Genomic DNA, 23,613 nt, shown 5'->3' on the forward strand with positions numbered 1-23,613 from the left:
ACCTATACAAGTACAGCTTTTTTTCTGCCTTTGATTTCTAAAAAATTGGTTAATATTAGATGTACTTTGTGTCTAGGTTTTCTTACTCAGCAATACTGTGTAGAAAGTCCTCCAAGTCAGCTCATGTGGCTCTAATTAGAGCATTTTAATGGTACATAATGTTCGACTTTTTTCAATGGTTCCCCATTGATAGGGCATTCTCTTTGCCCCTTTCACATCCCTTTGGACATCTTTATACAGACAAATTTATAGTCTGTGGTTTTATTATTATGGGATGGATCCACAGTTGCATAATTGCTGGCTGAAGGACCTGTGGATTCTGATAGTTTAATTAAAATGACTTAAACACATCATGTCCCAAAATATCTTCACATTTCAAACAGCAACAGGTGCTGTCATTGTTTTTATTTTTTGCCACTTTAGTATACAAATACAGTAAGTGTTAGAATTTTTATTTCAGCTTCTATTTATATAATAGATATGGCTCCTTAAATTTTCATCTGTATTATGACTATTTTTCCAAATCTAAATATTGTCTATTGACTTCATTTTAGGTAAGTTGTGTCATAACACTAAAAAAAAATTGTTTGCCTTGCATGAAATTTTGGATTTCTAGTTTTAGTGAAAAATGCATAATCTACTTCTGAATTTTACTTTCTTCTAAAATGTCTACAGTGTTTTTTTTAAAAATTAGATTGTAAAATTCTTTCCTAAATTTTGACTTCTATACTGGTGTTTAAATGTGATTAAGGCAATAACCTATTTAGTCCTAGTTTCATAATTTGTAAAATGGAAATAATGAGAACTATCTCAGTGTTATTTTAAAAATCAGTGTTATTGTAAAAATTAAATATTATACTTTATGTAAAAACCACATAATTGACTTTAATAATTCTGTATAAATGATTATTATAATAAAGTAATAGGAAGGTAATGAGAAATCAGAAATAATTTTCAAAGGTATTTTTCAATTTTTATGCAGAGAATATAAAATTACATTATAATTTCAGAAGGCTATTTGGCCCATGATATATTTGCTGATCAACTTTTATATTGCTGCCTAGAGGATTTATGTTTTCTTTGAGTTTGTTCTAAAGTTATGAAGTTAAAACCTTGTTTACTTCATTTGAATTTATGATCCATTTAAAAGTCTTCTAAGCTACTTCAGTGCTCCCAGGCAGTGGTGAATTTCATGAGTTAATGATGCATTGGCTTAAGAGGAATTTCCTGTTTGTGTTTTGGGTGCTTTGCTGTTTTTGCAGCATGCCTCCAGTTTTGAGAAAGTTGCATGAAAAAGAAATGTGACAGTATGAGACTACGTACCAAAATATTTTCGGAACAAACTATCTAGTTTGTAAATAATTCAAATAATTTTTTCCAGGAAGCAAATATTTAAGAGGAAATGCAAGCAAAGCCTTGTTTGAAGGAATACATAAAGATCAATGCCTTCGTCACAGAACTAGCAAAACCTAGAAATTACTGCTCAGATGACTTCTTTCATGTTTTCTTCCTGACTGATCTAAATTAGAAAAAGAAATCTATAGAAAATTATCCTTATTATCAAGTCTTAATCTCCTTAGCATGCTAGTTATAATTTGTCCTCAACACACTCAATCCTCAACTTCCTTACATTCCCCTGTCTGTCATCCCCCAAAATCCCAGTCCAGTTGGGACTCTTCAAACTTTCATGCAGACACGTGCCAGTTCTGTGGCCTAGGATTCCCTTCTCTGCTCTGCTTGGCTTGAAAATGCCTGTTATGTTTTTTCTTCCCACCTTCATACAAGGTGGTTTCTCTGTGAAACCTTCAAGATGTTCTGCTCTCAATCATAACTCATTCCTCTCTTCTCCATGCTTCTTTGCTTTTTATATTTAGCTCAGATATAGTCTTTAGGTATGTCTAGTGAAAGATAGTGTTTTTAATTAGAAGTAAAACTTGTGCAGGCTATTGTTCCTCTCAGTGAGTGGAACTTTATGCAGAATCAGAGACTCACAGTATGAAATAACAACAGGATATCTTAGTAACCTCTCTTTACCCCCCTTCAAGTGGATGGGGATGAGAATGGGACAGTTTCTAGCAAAGCAGAAGAGTTACGGTTTCAGTTCCTGGCAATCTATATGCAGTTGTTTGGCAGTGGCAGCTGAGAACGGACAGCATGCTTGTCCTGATGGAGATTTGTCTGGAAAAAGATGGAATCTTTTCCTTCATCCAGAGAAGTTCAGGACCTTCCATCACTAAAGCTCAGAATCACCATCAGAGATTCAGGGGACAAGGATGGGGCCTGCTACTTTAGACTCACTTGGAAAGCGGCCTTCACAGCTTTTCTTCCCCTTAGAGGATCTGATTCTATTGGAGGTGATCAGCCAGAAAGGTCCAGGCCGGCTTCTCTTTTCAAGGGCAGCCACAGGGATGCCCACACATTTATGTGTGGAGTGTCCAAGAAAAAATAAAAGTTATTTTTAAAGTCTTAATTAAAGCCAAAACAGATGTACAATTTGAACCATCAACAGATAAATATACATCCAAACTCTAGTATCATTGACAGTATGATAACTCTAGTATCATAGATCAGACCTCATCTATTTTAGAAGCCTTTATAATGAGTAAACAAATATTTTATTAAGTAGTGTTTTCTTGAATTTATGAGTGTCTTAGAAGAAGAAGATTTTGTGAAGGGCATTATAACACAAAACCTTGTCATACTACATGTTGAAGTTATTACTTGATCACACATTTCTTCTACTAAATCAGGAGCTGCTCGAGGTCAGGGGAACTGGATAGAAAAGCACATGCACTTTGGTATTGCTTGGCCATGTGTTTAGCTACTACAGATATGACCTTGTACAAGTTCTTTAACATTTTGAGCTTTGTCTTGGTTTAATCTGTGGAATCTTCTGGAAATGATTCTGCATAGACCTGCCACATAGGAGGTGCCTGGTGCATGCTTGTGATGTGAATTCGTGGAGTAATTAATCAATTAACAGTTCTCTATATGACAGCATTTAGAGTGCTATTATTGGTGTCTGTGTGGTGGTGAGTACAAAGGGTCTACATTTCAACTTAAGCATATACTTTATAGAATCACAAAATGATGGCGCTGAAGATTGCTTAGAAATCATTCTAGGCCTATGAATTGCAAAAGTGAAGGAAGGAGGACATTTCAGAAGCTTTGCCTATTGGGTTCAAAATTTATTCACAAGCCACGTTACTTATTTCTCTCTCATTATACTATATTGCAATATTGTTAATTATTCTTTTCTTTTTCCCTATATGTATCCCCAAGGTAAAAATCACTTTCCCAGCCAGGTATCCCCATTTACAAATGATTAGACTCTAACCTGAGGTCACATGACACTTGGGGCCAGTAGGCTGTAGCCCCAGGCCTGTAGTAGAAACACTGCTTTTCTTATTGACCTTTAAGGCTTGGTGAGAAATATATGTGAGTAATGGGTGAAAAAGACAGGTGGGACAAAGACATACAAGGAATGAGAATGCAACTGAGAAACAAAATCAAGAGAATTAATTACTTTTCGAAGTAAATTTTGTCTCATTTGAAATTAATATCTGTGATTCAACGTTTAGTAGGTTCATGAGTCATAAGCTAGAGAATCAAGATGCACAGTGTAACTTCAGACCTTGAATGTTTATAGTTAGCTGGTGTCTGTAGGGTGGTTAATTTTTAAAAAAAGGGAACGGGAAGCCAGGAAGATATGTTTGCTGGCAGAAGCTTATGGAAAGAGGCTGTCTTAAAAGGAGCTACTTGTTTGGAGCAGGGAAAAGTAGCTGTAAAGACAAATATTGTCAGAGGGCAAACCTGTGGTTAAGTTCAGATGGCTGACCACGTCACCTTTGCAATCAAAGGAAGAGAGAAGACTAAGCAATTTTGTTTGAGAAGAAGAAAAAGGAACCATTTGTAGAAGGTTTATGAACTTGAGTGCATATGTTTAATGAAATTTTTAGCCCAAGAATAAATGTGGAAAACACCCCCCTTTCTGTCAACAGAGGGGAGGTATTTACTTGTCAGGAGCTTGGGGCTTTTGGTGCTTCCTCCAAGCTTCAACAAGCAGGATAGATGCAGAGAGGAGTCCAGAGTCCCCCTGGGTTGCATTGCTGCTATGCCTAGTGTCGTACTTGCCTGCTGGCTCTGATATATCAATGACATGCATTTTCCTATCTTCAGCTTTGTGGCTTGAAGGTCTAGTTAACTCCCTCTCTTGGGACAGAGAAAAGCACACTTAAAAACAAAGCATATTTAGATATTTTCCAAAATGGTTACTATGAGACCTTCTTCCTATTTTAAAATTTGAACCATACTCAATTTTATAAATGCAAATTTGCCAGTGCTGTTAACTGGAATCTATTTGATTTTAAAATTTTGCTATCTGACATTACATAAGGAGAGCTGCCTTATTATTTAACATAAAACATCACCATATTTTTACATCTAATAATAAATGATTTATCACTGAGAGAGTGTCATGATTTTTTTTTACATTACAAAATTGGATAGAATTTGAACTTTAATCCCTAAAAATAAAATGATTAGATTATAATGACTGTCTCATAAATTTTAGACAACATCCACAAATGGCAAATCTGTCATTGTGTGATTCAGAGCACCCAAACCTTTCTTTAGAATAATAAGGAAGCTGGAACTCTCCATTTTTTCCATTATGTCATCTTGCATGACATGAACACTGGAACAGCTCTGAATATAGTACTCTACGTTAGAAAGGGTGCCCAAATGGTAAGTGGGAGAGCCATGTTCTAGTTCTTTCAGGACCCTCTACCAACAGCTGCAAGGCTCAGGCAAATCACTTAACATCTATGAAATGTCATCACTTGTAAAATATAGGGGCTGGACTAAATGATCCCTCCAGATCTAAAATCAACTCTTCACATATCACCAGGCCAGATCTTTAAGGCTCCAAACTCAGAAACCTGGGAGCTGTTCCAGATGCCAGTCTAATTTATTTCTTCTCTACATCAATGCCATCCCCATTTCCAGTTAATTGAAGCAGGCCTTCGTCTTAGGCCTACACTGTGGCAATGGTCCCTCCTGAGCTTTTCCGTCACTTTGCTGTGTTGCTCGCCTCTAACAGTCCCTTGTAATGCTCCCTGAGAGCTTGCTGGAAAACAGAAAGCCCCATTGAAAGCAAAGGAATAGTTTCACCTGAATTCTTTAGCATCCTATTCAAGGCACTTCAGGTTCAGTCTTCCCTCTGCCTCTCTTTCTAGCCTCAATTCTCACCACTTCCTTACTTTAAGACTCAGTCACCTAGATATCTTTCTCCTCCGGTGCTTCAGTAACACTTTGCTGAAGGCACCAGGCAGGGCAAATCTTGACATCTTTGCTGAAGTTGCTTTCTCTGTCTGGGTCAGCCTGTTTCCTGTGATGGATCTCAGTGAAAACTCTCCCTTTTAAAGTTATTTTCAGCATCATCTGTTTACTCAGTAAGGCATTCTTGACCCTTTCCTCCCCTCCTTCCCCCCACCAACCCCAGGGTGGAATTGATTTCTCTGTTGTGCCCACTGCCTTATACCTATTTCATTTTATTGCTATATGTATAGCTAAGCATATGTAGATATGCATTTATGTCAGAGAGTAAGCTGATTTGTGATTAAAACTACATGAAAACTCATGAGGATTGCCTTTTTAACAGATATTGATAAATAATGTTACAACACCATGACATGATTGACATGATTGATATTTTATAAATTGTATTTTTGGTTTATGTATAGGTATAGTTATGAGATTTTAATATCAGAATCTGAAAATATTGGTGAAAATGTATATGGAGGTATGTATCTAATAATTAGAAATATTAGTGTTTTTACTTTGCTTCTATCGATGATATGGCATTATAAACCTTGAGAGATATTTGTCCTAGAACAGGTTGACAAGGGGGTTGATTTCCATATGAAATTGTTTGAGATTCCTTTATTATATGCTAATAAAATGGTAGATATAATGGCTTCCTGGCTGCTACTATATGTTTCCTAAAATCACTTGTATATGTGCTCATTTTATGATGATATATTTCCATGTTCTTGTTTTTAATCTAGACTCAAATTATCTTCCTACTTCCTTTCTTTCTCTTTTTTTTCTCCTGTAAACATTTATTAAGTGACAACTATGGTGCTTATTATTTTAGGAATCTGATAATCAAGCATACATACACACATGCTCACACCCAAAGGGTCTAGACTTCTAGGACTTTGTATTCTGAGAAAGGGAAAAAACATAAAGAAAAATTTATTTCACTATGATAATTAAACTACCAGAAGAACATGTGAAAATCTTTCTTTTACATTTACATTTTCATGGGATTTTAAGCCTAATTGAGTTAAACAGGCGGGCAAAGGGAAGGAGTCATTTCTGACAGAGTAAATAATAAATAGAAAGATCCAAATGTAAGAGGATACCACCCTCTACTTGTCTGGGGTACAGATTTTCTTCTGGGGAGAGGTAGGGCAAGAGGGAGAAAAACTGGTCAAAGTTGAATTTATGGAAACCCTTGGTGTTATATTAAGAAGGATTAGATCCTTATCTACTTTAAAGGAACAGGGATTCATTGAAAAAATATTAATGGGGAAAGGACATGTCAGATATGGTTTTAAATGGTTCCCTTGTTATGTAGTATGATGTGGAGATTGAAAACAAGAAGGATGACAAAAGGATTTCTATGGTAATTCAAGTGAGGCTTGATAAAGTCTCACATTAAGATACTTGTTACAGGAAATGAGAGAAGAGAAAGACTTAAGGGGTTTTTAGGAGGTAGAAATAGGATTTATAGTTATTAATTAGATGGAGGAAAGAGAGGAATCTAAGACAATATGCTCGTTTTGGTCTGAGGAGACTCTTTGGACCTGGGTACCGAAAAATAAGACAGGAAGTGATAGTAAAAAAATGAGAGCAGGATTGAGAGGATAATTTGAGTTTAGGTTTATTTATATTAAATTTGGCATTCTTTATGGCATATAAATCATGTTCAGAAGTAGGTTGGAAATATGAATCTGTGTCATTTAATATACTGTTTATCTTTGTGTAATAGACAGCCTACAATCTCTAGTTTGTAAGTCCATAGTGGCTTATTTTTCTCAGATAGCAGTAAATCAAGAGACAGGGAGGGAGCTGCTGGCATCATTCTGCTCTCCAATGATGCTAGCATTCCTATATCTTTCATTATCTTGACTTTATTCTCATTCTGGTCATCCCATGGTCACAAGGTAGCTTTTCTATTTGTATGCTACACTCACATGCTAAGCAAGATGAAGGACGGAAAGTCCTTGACTATGTTAGAAACAATTTTTTTCAAAAACTCCCTGCAAACGGGATAACTCACAAAATACTGGCATGGGGGATTGTGTTTGCCTACTCCGCAATGAAATAACCAAAACTGATGCTAATTATTTGTAAAAAAACAGCCATTTACAATCACCAGATATTGAATTATAGGCATATAGACAACATAGAAACATTTATTCAGGGAAATCTAATCAATCTTAGTAAGAAAAGCAGGAGTTAGTGGCACATGAACCATGACTTACTCTATTCCTAACAGCCCTTCTAGCTCAGCATGATGGAAGTTATACTCTGTGTGGATGGCCAGGAAGATAGGGGTTCCTCTCCCCACACCACTCCTAGCTTCAGGCAAGGTCTGCACTGTTTTCTGAGGAAGGACAGGCCACCAGCATTTCTCGTACTCCCCAGCACTGTGTTGGAGAGGCTAACTTTCATGAAAGTACGTTGGTTTCCTTCTTCCAACCCACCCTTACCTGGAGGGTAGAAGCTCTACCGTAAGGCTGATAGATAAAGAATACTAGAGCCTAAATTGCCCTCACCCCATCTCACCCGTAGAGTTTAGGTTCCCTGTTGGGAGAGGTGAGCTTAGAATACCAGACTGCTTCCCTAGCCCAGCGTCCTTCTCTTAGTAAAAGATTAGCTTCTCCAATAGCCATGGGACAACTGTCCCCATTCCCAACTCCAGAGATGTGGCCTAGAGATTTTGCCCACAGAGAGAGAAGGGCAGTAATAAAGACAGTTTCAGAGCTCTCCTGAGTGGAAATGAATTTATTTGGAACAGTTTCTGGGGAAGTTCAAGCCTAAGGATGCTCTCAGAAATAAGGTGGATTTTCACGTTAAGAAATTCAGAGAAGGCTTGTCGTTCCATCAGGAACAAGCTAAACAACAAGCCAACTAATTTAGCAGGGAGAACCAGGGTAAAAGACAGTTCAGAAGAGTCACATTGGAGTCAGAACAAAAGCCATCCCTGCCAAGGGAGTGGATTTAATTGGATCAGACTGTGGAATAACTTATGTCTCAGGGCACTGCCAAAAAAAGAGAGCAATACAGCTCAAGTAGTGAAGCCTAAGAACTGGGTGTGATATCAACAGAGGCAGACAGAATTAACACAGAGAGAAGGAATGAGATAAACAAAGAGAGTCCTGATAAAATCACTGTCATTCTAGGATGCCTAAGTATATGTCGAAGGTTAGGACTTCTGAGGAAAGACATTAGAGCTTTGCATTTTGAGGGAAATGGACTTCATTAATATAGTCCATCTTACTCACTAGAAAAAAAATGTGATTCACACACAGGAAAAAAAAATGCAGGCAACAGAAACTATCTGTAAAGGGCCTAGATGTCAGTCTTAACAGATCAAAACTTCAAATTAGTCATTATAAGTAGGTTCAAAGAACTAAAGGAAATAGTGGTTGAAGAAATAAGAAAGGATGATAATGTTTCATCAAATAAAGAATTTCAGTAAAAAAATAGAAATTATAAAAATAGCCAAAAGAAATTAATTAGATGAAAAGAACAATAACATGTTAAAAAAAATTCCCTAGAAGGACACAACAATGTATTTGAACTAGAAGTCATTTAAACCATTTTCTTCAATGCATTGACTTAAAGACTTTAGAGAGATTATACAATATGAAGAACATACTAGAGACAGAAAGAAGAAAAATGAACTGTGCCTCATAGAAATGCAGGACTCTATTAAATGTAATGGGAATACCAAGAGGTCAAGAGAGAGAGGAAAGGTTAAAAATAATACTGAAGAAATAATGGCTTACAGTGTCCCAATTTTTATGAAAATTTTAATTAAACATCCAAGAAATTCAAGAAACTCCAAATAGGAAAAATGTAAAGATGCATATATTGAGATACATCGCAATAAAAATGCTGAAAGCCAAAAGCAAAGGGAAAACAATCTTAAAAGCAGCAAGACACTAATGATTTAACATGAACAATAAGATCGACAACTGACTTTTGATCAGAAACACTAGATCCTGGAAGGCAGTAGGATGACATATTTAAGTGCTGAAACAAACAAACTGTAGCCAACCAAGAATTTTACGTCCAGGAAAAATATCTTTCAAAAGTGATGGGGGAATAAAGAAATTAACAGATAAGTAAATACCTGAGAAAATTTGTTACCTAGTAGACTTGACTTGAAAATAAATCATAACTTATGTTCTTCAGGTTGAAAGTAACCACAGACAATTATTCAAATATGTATAAAAAATAAAGAGCACTGGTAAAGATAGTTATGCACTTAGATAGTATAAATGCATATTTGTTCTTCTTTCTTCTCTTCACTGGTATGAAAACAATTTTATAAAATGATATGTTTGTAATTTTATTCTTGAATGGATAGCATATAGAAATGTAATGTATTTGAAAATAAGAGGAAAAAGGAGATTGTTGGTAACAAATCTGTATTAGATTATGGAAATCACAGTGAATGGTAAATTGAATCCATAAGAACAAATTAAAATAACCAGAAATGGTAAATAAGAAGGTTAATATAACAAATTCTACAAATATATATTTGTTTTTCCTTTCTTCTCTCAGATTCTTTAAAATACATGGAATTACATAAAATACTAATTATAAAATTGCTTAATTGAGTGTTACATGGATGCAATATGTATAAAAATAATAGCACCAAATGGGGGAGAAGGAATAGTTATGTAAGAGTAATTTTTCTTTATCTCACTGAAATTAAGTATAAATATGAAGTAAATTCTGAAAAGTTAAGATAGATAATTGAACAATATAGTTGGATATGTCAATAACTCAGTTTCAGTAATGAATAAGCAAGTAGACAAATGGATGAACAGGGATCTAGAAGACTTGAACAAAACTATAAAACCTAAGAGCTCTAATAGACTTAATAGCTATTGATAGAAAACTCCACCCATCCTCAACAGAAATGCATTCTTCTGAAGTGCACATTGAACATTTTCCAGGACAGACCATATTCTAGACCATAAAATAATCCCAAATAAATTTGCAATGATTGAAACAATGCAAAATGTGTTCTCCAACTAGGATGGGATGAAATTAGAAATATGTAAGAGAAAGAAAGTAGAGAAATTCAAATATGTGGAAATTAAAAAATACTTGCCTAAATAATCATTGGGTCAAAAAATAAATCACAAGGGAAGTTAGAAAATACTTTGGTAAGAATCCAATGAAAAACAAAATGTAACAGCATTCTGGGGTGTTGTTTAAGCAGTTTTAGAGAGAAATTTATAACTAAATTTCTATGTCAAACAAGAAGAAAGATTTAAAATCAATAACCAAAGCTTACATTATAAAACAAGAGAAAAGACAGGCAAAATAAACATAAAACAATCAGGAGAAGAGAAATAATAAAGATTAGATGAAGTAAATTAATTAGAGAATAGGAAAATAACAGAAAAAAAATCCATGTTTTTGTTTCCTAGGCTGCTGAAGCAAATAGCATGAAATGGTTTGTCTTAAAGAATGAGAATTTATTAGCTTATGGTTTAAGGCTAGGAAAATATTCAAATCAAGCCATCATCAAGGTAATGCTTTCTTCCCAAAGACCAGCTTCCGGGAATCCTTGGCTCTTCTGTCACATGGCAAGGCACATGGTGGCATCTGCTGATCTGTCCCTTCTCTTCCAGGTTTCACTGATTTCAGCCTCTTGCTTTTGTGGCTCTTCTCTCCATCTGTCTGAATTTCATTCTCTTATAAAGGACTCCAGAAATAGGATTAAGACCCATCCTAATTGGGCTGGATCACACCTTAACTGAAATAATCACATCGAAAGGTCCTACTTACAATGGTTCATGCCCATAAGAATGGATTACATGCTCTTCTGGGGATACATACAGCTCCAAACCACCCACAAATAGTTTTAACTGAAAAAGTCTAGAAATATGTCTTGCTAGTATTAATAGTTGCTGTGCTTAGTGGACAAATATTGGCATACTACTTGTTAGGACCATCATACAACTAGTTAGTGACACAATCGAAGACTGGAAAATTTGTGTTGTTCTTTAGATTATAAGAGTTATGCATGCTAATCTTTTATGCCACATTAACTTCCTAAAATCCACATGGGATCATATTAGTCTAGAATTTTTTCATTAAAACTGCAATGGTTATCTGAATTAATGTAAATTCTGTGGGCAGTCATTTGCCTGCCATAATATTGTTCTAACTTTCTTTCCAAAACTTGACTCCTGTTGCCCACCGTAGTCTCCCCATGTTTCAAAGTTATATTACCTGAAATTCCCCAAATTGTGAAGAATTACAGTGCTTTTTTCATGCTCTCTCTACCTGGAATTTGTTCTCTAACTCTCACCCTTCCATGTCAAAATTAGCTCTTGCTTTACAGTACACAACTGCTAATTCTACCATAGTGCATTTTCTTAAACCCTCAATCTTCTGTTTCCTCTATGCTTTATGCATGCTATTTTATTTGCATGTTTACATGGCCTTAATTTTCCTTTATCTTGGATTATGAGTATTTGAGTGACCTATTCTGTGCGACTATAGATGGCAAGCCCTGTCCTGGTCCTCATTCATATCTGTACCACCTAACCTTGCATGAGGAAGGAGATTACATTGAGCGAGCCTTATAGACCTATGATTGAGAGGTGTCAGACATATTTCTTGAATGTAATTTTGCATGATCACCTGTGCTATACCAAAACTCCAAACAAAACAAGTTTTGATGCAGTAGAAAGCAGTGCATGTGGAGGGAGAGGACATGCAAGCAGAGGGCTACTAAGGAACCAGAGGGACATCCAGACAAGGAGCATTAGTCATTCAGTGGACTGGGACAACATGTGAAAGTCATCTCATGAGAAACAAATTCAAAGGCTGATTACCCTATTTGAACTCAGGGGGTTTTGTGGAGCTCTGTTCATTTTCAAAATGAAAGGCTTCCAAACATGAGCTGCTGCAACCTTCAGGGATTAAACTATTCATGGCAGTGGAGTATAGAGCAGCTTTGAGCAAAATCCACCACTTGTGGTCAGCAGAGAGGATGCTGAGGTCTTGACCTTGTTTGCCTTGGGTACCACATTCAGTCTTCCAAATTTCAAAAACAGGAAAATTGTCAATTATATGAAGGTTTTAAAAATTAATTGATATCTGTCTTCTGGGATCAAATATTATGTCCAGTATTTTTCCAGTTGTTCACTGCTTCAAGAAATTATCGACAATGTACTATTTCTTAAGTGCTGCTAAATCTTGTATTTTTCCTTGCTCACAGCAGTGCTGGAACTCACATCTGGAAAGCTATAGCATGATGGGATTTTTAAAACACTATTCATTCTTTTAAAAAATGCAGCTGTAGTACTTACAGCACTACATTGATCTTCTGAAACCTAGGAAAAGAGAAACTGTTTAAAGTCACATGACAGGTTATTATTTTGGTAAATGTGAAATGTTTATCTGACAAACTTATTGAGTTTGATTTGTCTGCGTAACCCGAAGGCAAATTTACAGTCTATCACATATCCCTGTCCCCTCCCACCCTGACATCAACAAATGCACCATCTGAAAAAAAATAAAATCAAACAAACAAACAAATAAAAACCACCTGGAGTATTAAAGTGATTTAACTAGTTTGATTTATGTTAATGGTACAGAAGAGAATATTTTTTTAGTTTTCAAAAACATAACAGGCAATTGATGTGCCATATTGCAGTATGGTTTTAGCTATCAACATGTCAAGATTTAGTTTTGCTGTTAACATTTTACGATTTAGAAGGCTGTAAGAATATGTGCAGTGTAGCGACAGCACAGGCTTCATTCCCTCAGCTATATTTATTGGGCTCTAGATTTTCCCCTTTTTACAGAAGAAATTGAAAAAGAAAGAGACCAAGAGAGATAGATAGGCATCCACTCAATATATTTCATTTTCTTTATTATGTCATGTAATGAGAAATAAAGAGACAGAAAACTGAGTTCTTAATAGCCTATAGTCAGACCAAAGAGAATCCCAGACAGAGGAATCCACAGTATATTTTTATTGGTTTATTATCTCCAACAGATAACTTAACCATGTCAAAAAATGTACCACTTGAAGCCAGCCCTTCATCAATTACAAGAGTCCCAAGGTTCAGGATGCTCCATGCAGCTGCTGGATTAGGAATTCCTGGTGATGCTACCATTTATAAATGTAACATAGAAGAGTGGGTGGGAGGAAAAGGACCAGCTCCAGAGGCCTCTAATATTGTTCAAGTTTAACTCTACCAGTAGCTTCAAATGCAAAAAGGCAAGGCTGCGTAGCTGCAGCAAATAGGGCTAAATTGATGCATGAAGAGTCATACATAAAGAGCCATAAGGGAAATAAAAAATTAAGTCCTGATACATGTGACAGCATGGATGAAACTTCAAGAAAGCATGTTGAATGAAACAAGTCAAACACAAAAGAACAAATATTGTTTGTTCTCACTGTTTGGAAATAATTAGAATAAACAAACTCATAGAGTAAGAATGTAGGATATAGGCTACCAGGGAATGGGGTGGAGATAGGGAATGAGAAGATAAGGCTTAAAATGCACAGGTTCCCATTTGGAATGATGGAAATGTTTTAGTAATGGAAGGGAGTGATGGTAGTATAACATTATGAAGGTAATTAAAAGCACTGAAACATGTATATGAATGTGATTAAAAGGGGGAAATGTTAGATCATATACGCTGTAACAGAATAAACATTTTTTAAAAATCCACTGGACTACATTATTTAAACAGTGAACCCTAAGTTAAACCATGGAAATTAGTTAATAATACAATATAAAAATGTGCTATCATCAATTGTAACAAACGTTCCACACCAATGCCACATGGTGGTGGGGTGGTACACAGGAGTCCTATATTTTGTACATGAGTGTGTACATTAACGCGTAAGTTCTCTAATACAGAAAAATATTCCAAAGTAATTTGTTGCATAACTAGGGACTTAATCAGTAACATCAAAACAAGGCTTTCTTTGACTGATCATCATTTTCTTGCTGTATACATATCACTTAAGTCTGAGTTTGCCACTCCCAGGAGCACAGTCAGTATCTATATTTATGTAACCAGACAATCTCAAGCTCAATACCCAGAAACAAAGACTTTAGTTAATGGGATAGGCAGAATGTGCACACATACTTATTTCATGACCAAATAAAATACTACAGACTCAGCATACATTTTTAAATGATATTCCACAATGATCCAGATGGAGTTATTTTAAAAATAATTTTATTTAACAGCTTTTTGGAATGAAGGATTTTCCTTTTAAAACAGAATCAGCTATACATCAAAAAGAGAGAACATTATGTTCTTGGCTTTGATTTTCTTTAAGGAACTCAACATAAACAGAAGAAAGAAATTCTAGAATGTGCATGTTTTTTCCCATGCATTCAAGATTGAAGATTGGAGACATATAGACTTAGAGAGAGAGAATATTTTTAAATGTGTGCTTGTGTGAGTATATATACACACACACATTAATATACATATATACACATATCCATATATATATATATATATATAAGCAATGGAACCATCTAATGCATTATCACATGTAAAAGTTAATACAGATCTTATGAGCCAAATAATTTACTCCTTTCACTTTTTTTTTACACCTTATTCAGCATATGTAAAATACATTGCAGAGCACTTACATTATTATGGAAATGGCTACTTCAATGATTATTGTTTGAATCTTAAAAATGTTCTAACAATAATCAGGGGAACATGTAGGTGTGTGTCTGCTTATAGAGGAATGGGTGAGGGGATGGGAAGAAGAGAAGAGAGAAGGGGAAGAGAAGGGAGGGGAGAAGGAGAGAAGGGGAAAGGGGACCAGTGGAGAGAATAGAGGAAAAGGTGAAGATTTAGAATCAGGGGCTTATATTTTTAAAACATGAATGGAATATTTTCTCTCACATTGGGAGCACAATAAGCAGCAGAAAGTGTCAGCCTTCTTTTGGGAAGTCATTCCACCAATAACGTTACTGAATTTGGGGGTAAACATTGCTCCAATACAAGTTTAAATTTTACATGTCAGAACAAGTTAATCCAAGCATTGGCATGTTGATATTGCTCATCCAATCACTTCCTCTTTTGAGAAAAAAAAAAATTAAATAATTTTTTAAAAGGCAAAGGGCATCATCATTCTGGTTTTGAACTGTCAGTTCTACTTGACACTCTCTCTCACCCCAGAACCAGTGCATGCAGGGACTCTGTTCTCACTCAGGCCAGGGATGTCTGTTCAGCCCTTACGTAAGTGCTGCTATTCTTCCCAGGTGCTTGGAATGCAATTTCCCTTTCTTTTAAAACAGGAAATGTCAATGTCTCTTTTCCAGTAGCAGCATGACTTTGGTTGGTCCATAATTTATGAGCTTTTGGAGCATTGCAGTGAGGTCTTTTCCGTGTTTGTACAAAGAAGATAACAAATGTAAACGTGTCTTGCACATATCAAGTATTAAGCTAATATTCCACTTCAAAAACTTACAGAGGCAAACAGTGCTTTAAACAGCAGGGTTCCTGAAGGCTCTAGAGACATCCAGACACTACACGCAGGGCAGACATCCCCAAGAATTTGGCACCCAGTTAATGGACCTTACATTGGAGTATATGTTCTCCAGTGTATAAGAGTTAGACTCATTTATAATTTCCCTATACATGGCTCTTCTGCCTCTTTTATTTGAACATAGAATTAGCACTATACTTGTTAATTTTATGTCCCAGAGACTTAAATCTTCCATCTGTTTATATACCAGTTGAGCCCTGAATCTCAGCCGAGTTGCAACACCTACTCTCCAGTTCATTGGACACAGCCAGGACAACTAACAAGGAGATGATGAGCAACCCCCATCCCTAAAAACAGAAAGCGTCTACAACTGCAAGCAAAACAATTCCATCCATCTGCCCCATGGGGACTAAGCCCCCTCTCAACTGGAGTGGGCATCACCATCCCCAAATCCTCAAGATTAAGGAAGGAACAAACCTAAGGGGAAAATGCAACTATGAACTAAAGTAGATCTGATTATTCTAGGAATGGAAGAACTTGTGTCTATGAAATAAAGGTAGTGACCACCAGAGATTCTGAGGGGAGGGAGAAGGAAGAATAGGTATAACATGGGGGGCATTTTTGGAACATTGAATTTGTCCTGCATGATATTGCAATGATAGTTACAGGTCATTATACATTTTGTCAAAACCTATAAACTCACATGAGGCAAAGTGTAAACTATAATGTGAACTGTAGTCCATGGTTAGTAGCTATGCTTCCATATGTGCAATAAATGTTGTTAATGGGGGAAAGTGTGGGAAGGGGAGAGGGTAGCATATATGGGAATCCTCTATATTTTTGATGTAACATTTATGTAAACTAAAGCTTATTTAAAAATAAAAAAAGATAAAAGAAAAAAAAACTTACTGGGGACAGACAGGGTATAAATAAATTAAATAAACACAGACACTGCATGTTGGGCTCAATTGAAAATGATGCCCAGTGATGTCTATGTCCCAAAATAGTGACTCCCAGGTTCAAGGATACAGACTACTATAAAGTAAACCATCTTTCAAGTACAGGAATTAAATGCATAGCTGAAAAGATCTGTTATATTTTGCAAAGACGTATACAACAGTACATAAAATAGGTCATTGTTAAATTATTTACAAATGATAAGCCATTAGAAAACCAGTGTGGTATAAGAAAATATTATTCCAATGTAAAACAAAATTCTTCAAAGTGGCTATAATGAAGGGCCTAGCAATAGCCATTTCATAACAAGAATTCTATCTAACAGTACAGCAGCCCATAAAATGAAATTATGTCCTCTCAGTATATGTCAGTACTGATGATATCGAATCAATAACTGCTGCTGTCAAGCTCAGGTTGAATTTGTAGGGTGGGAAAACATGTTACACAGTTCTCCTATAAGATTTCATAAAGAGACATTTATTTTAAGCAAAATAATCTTTAAGAAGAATTAAAGAGTAGCAGTTACATTAAAATGAGTTATATTTTTAGTGACTAGAAATATTTCTAATGTACCTTGAAATAGACTGAATGGAAAATTGAAATACTTGAATTTATGTTTCAGTGACAGTTTAACAGATTTTATTTTCCTGTTTATATTTACATATTAAGAACAGAAAAAAAAGACATTTCCATGAATTATAGCCATTATTATAGTCAACTAGAAATATCAATTCTGGTATTTTTTGAAATTTCAAAGCAACAAATTTTTAAATCTATGCTCTTTTGTTATAACCAAGATCTTTAATATTTTAGTAATAATAATTAACAGTGATACTATTTGGTATTTGTGCAGAGCTTAACCATTTATAGTCCTTTTAAATAATTAAAATTATTGCATATATTCAGTGTTCGCTATCCACAATGTACATAGATGCATTATAGTCCTGTAAGTAAAATAAGAAACGAAGATGTTAAGAGTCTTGTCCACATTTAAAAACATAAAAAGTCTAGTGAGAATCAGAATTTGAAGCTGGTTCTTCTTCACTGTGAAATGCACATGCCTTCACCTCAAAGGCAGACTACATCCAATGTCTCCTTAGTTCTGATGAGGGTATTCCGCTAAGTCTCAAACACAAGTGCCCGTGCTTGGTCTCCATGCACTTGCTCACTGGATTCCACTGGCCAGGAAGACTCTGTCATCCTTGAGGGCCCAATAAAGTTCTTCTCTTTTGTTAAGGAAATGGCATTCAATGTCCTCAAGTGGAAATGTCTTCTGACTCTCATTTCCTGATGTGCAATCTCTAGGACAGTCCCCTTGCAACATATTGCAAAGCCAACAAATAGTTCTTGAATGAGAATAAATGTCTGAAGTGATATAGCTTTGGAGCTCCTCTGGATGAAGGTACTGGTAGATGGCTGATCTCAGTCCTTCTTTAGGCATAGCAGTATTGTATCTGAGAAGAAGTCTTGTATTTCATATAACAAGTTTGAGTAATAGCTTTTTCTTACATTTTACATTATTATGACATCAATCTAAGATTGACGGGAAAACAGATATATCTGAAACTCAAATGTCATGCTTTTTGTTGATAATAGTATCTTAGCTTTTTCAATCACATGACGCAAATCTGAACAATTCAGGTTATGAAGACATGCTCTTGAATGTCTCTTGAATATCTCCTGTAATCCTTCCCCTATCACTGCTTTAATTCTACCAAAACTATCATTTCTTTTCAGTTCTGCTGAAACATTGCCAGGAGAGTGCTTCTAGTTTTATTTTAGACTCCAATATATTGTCTAAAAAGATGTGGGAAATGAGCACCATCTGGTTCCAAACATTTAAGAACTATCTGCCATTTGGAAAAATCCAGGGTCTCTAATCTAGCAGAGGAGGTATTCTTTGACCCAGCTATTGTAGTATTTGTAAGTTTCTTTTTTCCCCTTCTCCTCATTCCAGTCCCTCTCCTGCCTCCTCCCAGAATAGCTCAATCTTGTTGGTGGCTTTGAAAGTGAAAAGCCATTTTCCAGAAAAGCCAGGGATGAGGCATTCCAAGCAGAAGAAACAACATGAGCAGAAGACAGTGGTTTGACATGGCGTGGTGTGGTCAGATAACTGACATTGTTGAGCGTCGTGTACAATGTGTTGAATGCACTTAGAGTGAACCTTTCCTGAACAAGGTGTGAGAAGAGTAATTATTCCTCCTTTGTATCATTTGATGTGCCACATAGTGTTGTATTTATTTATCTGCTAAAAAGTACCTTGAAGCTTTATATCTATTTTTGAAATTCTAAAACTTCACACAGCCTTTGTCTCCTAGCAGACACTTACTTGCATGCATCTTAAATTGTTGGACTTTTGAGAAATGATACAACAATTTCTGAATGAATTTCAAGACCTCAGATTAATGAAATTTTTAAGAAATGTCATGATAAAATTTTAAGTAAAACAAGATAGTGTATCTTGGTATTTCAGCAATAGCGATATATCTACAAAAAGGTCATACTGGACTTAATCTTTCTGATACCAGTGGTTGCAAGCACGGGAATGTCAATAAATATTAACTTTTTATGAACACAATTAAAATTAATCAAAGGCATATATTGAAAGTTGCTGTGTGGAGACCACTAAGTGGACACACTGCACAGTCCAAAGGAAGGGTGGTCCTTAATGAATGCCAGAGATGGGGGGCCATTTGCTATTCTATCGGGATTGGGGGGGGAGGAATTTTAAACTTTAAGTGGGAAGATTTTTTTTCTGGAATTCCTCGGTTTTTAGCCTTTTGCATTTGCATGAAAGCTTGATCCATATTTAGTGATCAATAAAAAATAGAAAATTAAAAGACAAAACAATATTGTTTAAAAAAATGTTCTGGATGTAAGCGTGTCTCCTGTGAAAATGGAGGTAAGGAGTTGTCAAATCTAATTTGGGGGTCCAACACCAAACAGGTCAAAATCAAGGGCAGAGGCAGGAGGCAGGATGTGTGTAGTAAGTGGGTATGAAGATGAAGTAAAGCCTTCTAAACAAATGATATCAAAGATCACATTGTAAACAATTTACTATCCACACTTTATAATTACAATGGACAATAGAAGCAGAAGTCACAGAATTAAAGCAGAATGAAACAGATCCCCATGTACATATAGGACATATGCACAAGTTATTTGACAAAGTGAAAAACATCATTTTCAGAACAACATGTAATCATAATTTTTTATAATACCAATAGCTTACCTTTCTTGGTGTCCAACAATGTTTGGCAAATACCTCAAATTTTATACTTTATAGTATGATGTAAATTTCCTTCACATCAAGTATAGAACTGTGTTTTATTGTTATGAAAATTATTGGATTAACACTCTTCTTTCTCACCATATGGGATGCTCCATGTGGGTAGAAGCAATGTCTAGTTGTTCTTATTGTTTTTTGCCACATGTCTGCCACATCCCCTGGCAATCAAAATGCTCATTATTTGTTAATACAATTTATCTATGGATATAAACTAAATTACCAATGAAATTTTAACAATATGGTGACTTTATGAGGATCTCTCACTTTCTTTATGTATTTCTCCATTGTTAAATTTCAACACAGAAATATTTATGTTTTACAGTCAACTATTTTATTAGTTAGAAATGTGCATCCTAATCTATAGATTGATAACCCACATTGGAAAAAAAGCTGCCTGTGACTGAAATTTTATTTTCTCCAAACATCCTTATTTAAAAAATTGTGATGGCTTAAAATAATAATGATAGTTGAGAATGAATTTGCTTTATTTTATAATTTTAATCTGGTAAAATTCTGAAATGTTCATCTTTGTATAATAAAGATAAGTTAAAAATCAGAAGCTGTGTCTTTTTCAGGCATGTTGTTATGCAAATGAGCAAGCAATGCTTTAAGAGCAAAAAGTGAACATATTATTTTGGAAACCTATAAAAAGTTCAGGTTTTGCTGAAGACATTCTTATTATGTTATCTTTTTATGTACCTAGTTCTACAAAGGATAGTACTGTTTATAACTCAGTTTATTTATTTTTAAAAGTATTATACTTCATTTTTAAACAATTTATAATAATTTAAAGAATACTTACATATATCATTAAATACATCAAATAGCATAGATGGGATTGTAAATGAGCAATTGATTTTTGCTTCCTCTCTTCCAACCCCCAGTCCAGTTACTTGGAGGATATAAAATTATCTGTTTTCTTTTTCCTAATGTCCTCTCTATTTAGAAAATAATGCTTGTACTGTAATATTTTGATTGTAGAAATTATCTATAATTCCTTTTTTGATAATTCAGAATATAATGCTCTTTACCCTCCAATTCAACTTTAGTTGTGCCCCTCTCTTTCTGGAGTGTTTCTTAAGAACATGGCACTGTTTTCAGCACTGTATAGATATCACTCCCTCAGTGAGGACTGCTATTATCCCATTTAGGAGACTAAGGCACAAGAGGCTAATGACATGCCAAGTGTTAGCAGCCAGCCCTTGTGGGGCCAAAGATGTTTGCTTGCTAGAGCCCTCTCTTCTAACCATCATTTCCTAATTCTTAGCATCCCATAAGTTCTTATTTTGTAAGATGAAGATTTCATTCAATAACCATTCCAACTACAAATATTCCTTCTGCAAATTTAATGTTTCCCTAGCATTGCTTTCAATCTTGGGGATATAGTAGTGAAGTCTTTCCCTTCATGAAGCTTTTATCCTGGGGGGGCGGGGATGGGGGCAGGGTATAGAAGGGACATTAATAGAGAGTACCTTAGCAGCTACACTAGGATGGCCTCTCTAAGAAGTTGACACTGAGCCCGAGCTCTGGACAGCAAGTAGATTCCTCTTAGGCAGAGGGCGGGGATAATTCTTAGGCAAGCAGGAACCAGCTGATGTGTTTCTGAACAGAAGGTAGTTGGTGTGACAGGGAAAGTGGGCTCATGGAGGAAGATGAGATCAAAGAGTGTTAGGGCTAAGTCATGCAATTCTTTGTGAGCCAGCTGTAGTAGAAAACATCAAGGGTCATGTAGGCCCTTATGCGCCTATAGTGCACACGGTTTTCTATATCTTATTATCTTCTTGCCTGAAGGATTTCTCCCTCTGAAGGGCTGGGTAGTCTGGAAGCACCAAGATTTTCACACCCCCCAAGAACAACTTTCAGTCAAGGAAAGATATATCTATCTCTTTATCCATCCAGCCATCAATCCATCATCTCTGTTGACCATCTATTTCATCTTCATTGCCTTAGATGGAAACATCTGAAGCATGTTCCTCATCATCTTTCAGAAGCCTCAGGAAGTCCAATCTAAGAAATTTGAGAATTTGGATTTTATTCTAAATGTTGTTAGGAAGCAATTAGAGATATTTTAGCAAGGATGCATCAAGATCTGAGTTACTTTTTAATTAAAAATGTAATCTGAGTTAATGATGCAATGTAATTATAGCACTTTTTAGTAAATGGATTGAAAAGGAGAGGCAGAGAGTGTTGTGAGGAGAATACTGCAATAGCTTAAGTCAATCCGACAGTAGATTGAACTAGCTCAATGTATATAAAAGAGGGAAAAATAAGAATTTCAATATGTCTTGAAAGCAAATTAACAAGGCTTACAGCTGGAATGGAATAATAGTGTGAGAGAAAGAAAGGCATCAGAAATTGATATTTTAGCTTGTTGGATGATGTTGCAATTTAAATAGGATAGGGAAGACTAGGAGAGGAGGTGTTTAAGAGGGTGAAACATCTCTCTTTTTTAACTTATGTTAAGGTTAGGATGCCAAATATTTGGGGAAAGAGATTTCAGGATGCTTCTGGAGCTCAGAGAAGTCAGTCCTGGTGATCTGTATTTGGGAATTACTGGCACACAGAAGGAGTTAATCTTTGGGGCCAGATGCATCACCTGAAGGAAGTATAGACTTCCTTCCTTCCTGAAGGAAGAAGAGTGATGGTAACAGAATGCCTTCAAAGAGAGTTGGGGTGCCTGGAAGGGGACTGGAAGAAAGGTTGGAGTAAGAAAATGCCTGGGTGAGAACAGCCTTTCAGCCAGGAAAGAAAGTTCAAGGAGCATTTGGAGACCTTGGGGCACCTGGGGGATGCCATTGGGCGTCTTCAAGCTCAGGCTGTCCAGTTAGGAAGAGAAGCCTGGTTGAAGAAGATTGAACAGTAACCCACAACGTGAGGTAGGGCATGGAAACAGGGATTTTCAACCTCCTTCAAGAACACTTGTGTGCATCTGTGTATGTGTGCATGTTTTTGAAGGAGAAAAGAGAAACGGGGACAACTGGTAGTGTACGAGGCTAGGGTGCAGGGAGAGCTTTTTATTTCCCTTTTAAGTTGGAACTTGGAAGACATTTGTATGCTTATGGAAATAATCTGATTTTAGAAGTCTATCTTTCCATTTACTTCCCTTTAATTTATCAACCGACCCAAAACATTCTACTTTCACAGTCTCTAAATTCATCATATTTACATTTTTACTGTTTAACTATAATGAAGTATTTAATGTCTTCAGGTTGATATTCAAAGCAAAACAAAAAACAAAATCATAAACTTCTGCTCATGTTACTATGACTTTATACTATTATTTACTTGACAAGTGAGTACTATAGTTTGACATTTCCTTTCTTTTCCTCTGGAGAATAAACTTGTGTTTTCTTAATTTTTTCCTCTTTTTGTCCTTATCTTTTATTCAGAAGAAATTATTTCACATTTTCAAAAAATACCAAGGAAGGGTTTTTCCTGACTTCTTTCCCCTTCACTGAAAAGGCAGCACAGATTCTGAAAAATAACACTGTTTTTATTCTACAATCACACAAGTCCCAAGGCTAATTAAGAATTCTAATATAGAAATACATTTCTTCAGAATTCTGAA

Source organism: Dasypus novemcinctus, chromosome 11, assembly GCF_030445035.2.
Source record: "Dasypus novemcinctus isolate mDasNov1 chromosome 11, mDasNov1.1.hap2, whole genome shotgun sequence".
Lineage (NCBI taxonomy): Eukaryota > Metazoa > Chordata > Mammalia > Cingulata > Dasypodidae > Dasypus > Dasypus novemcinctus.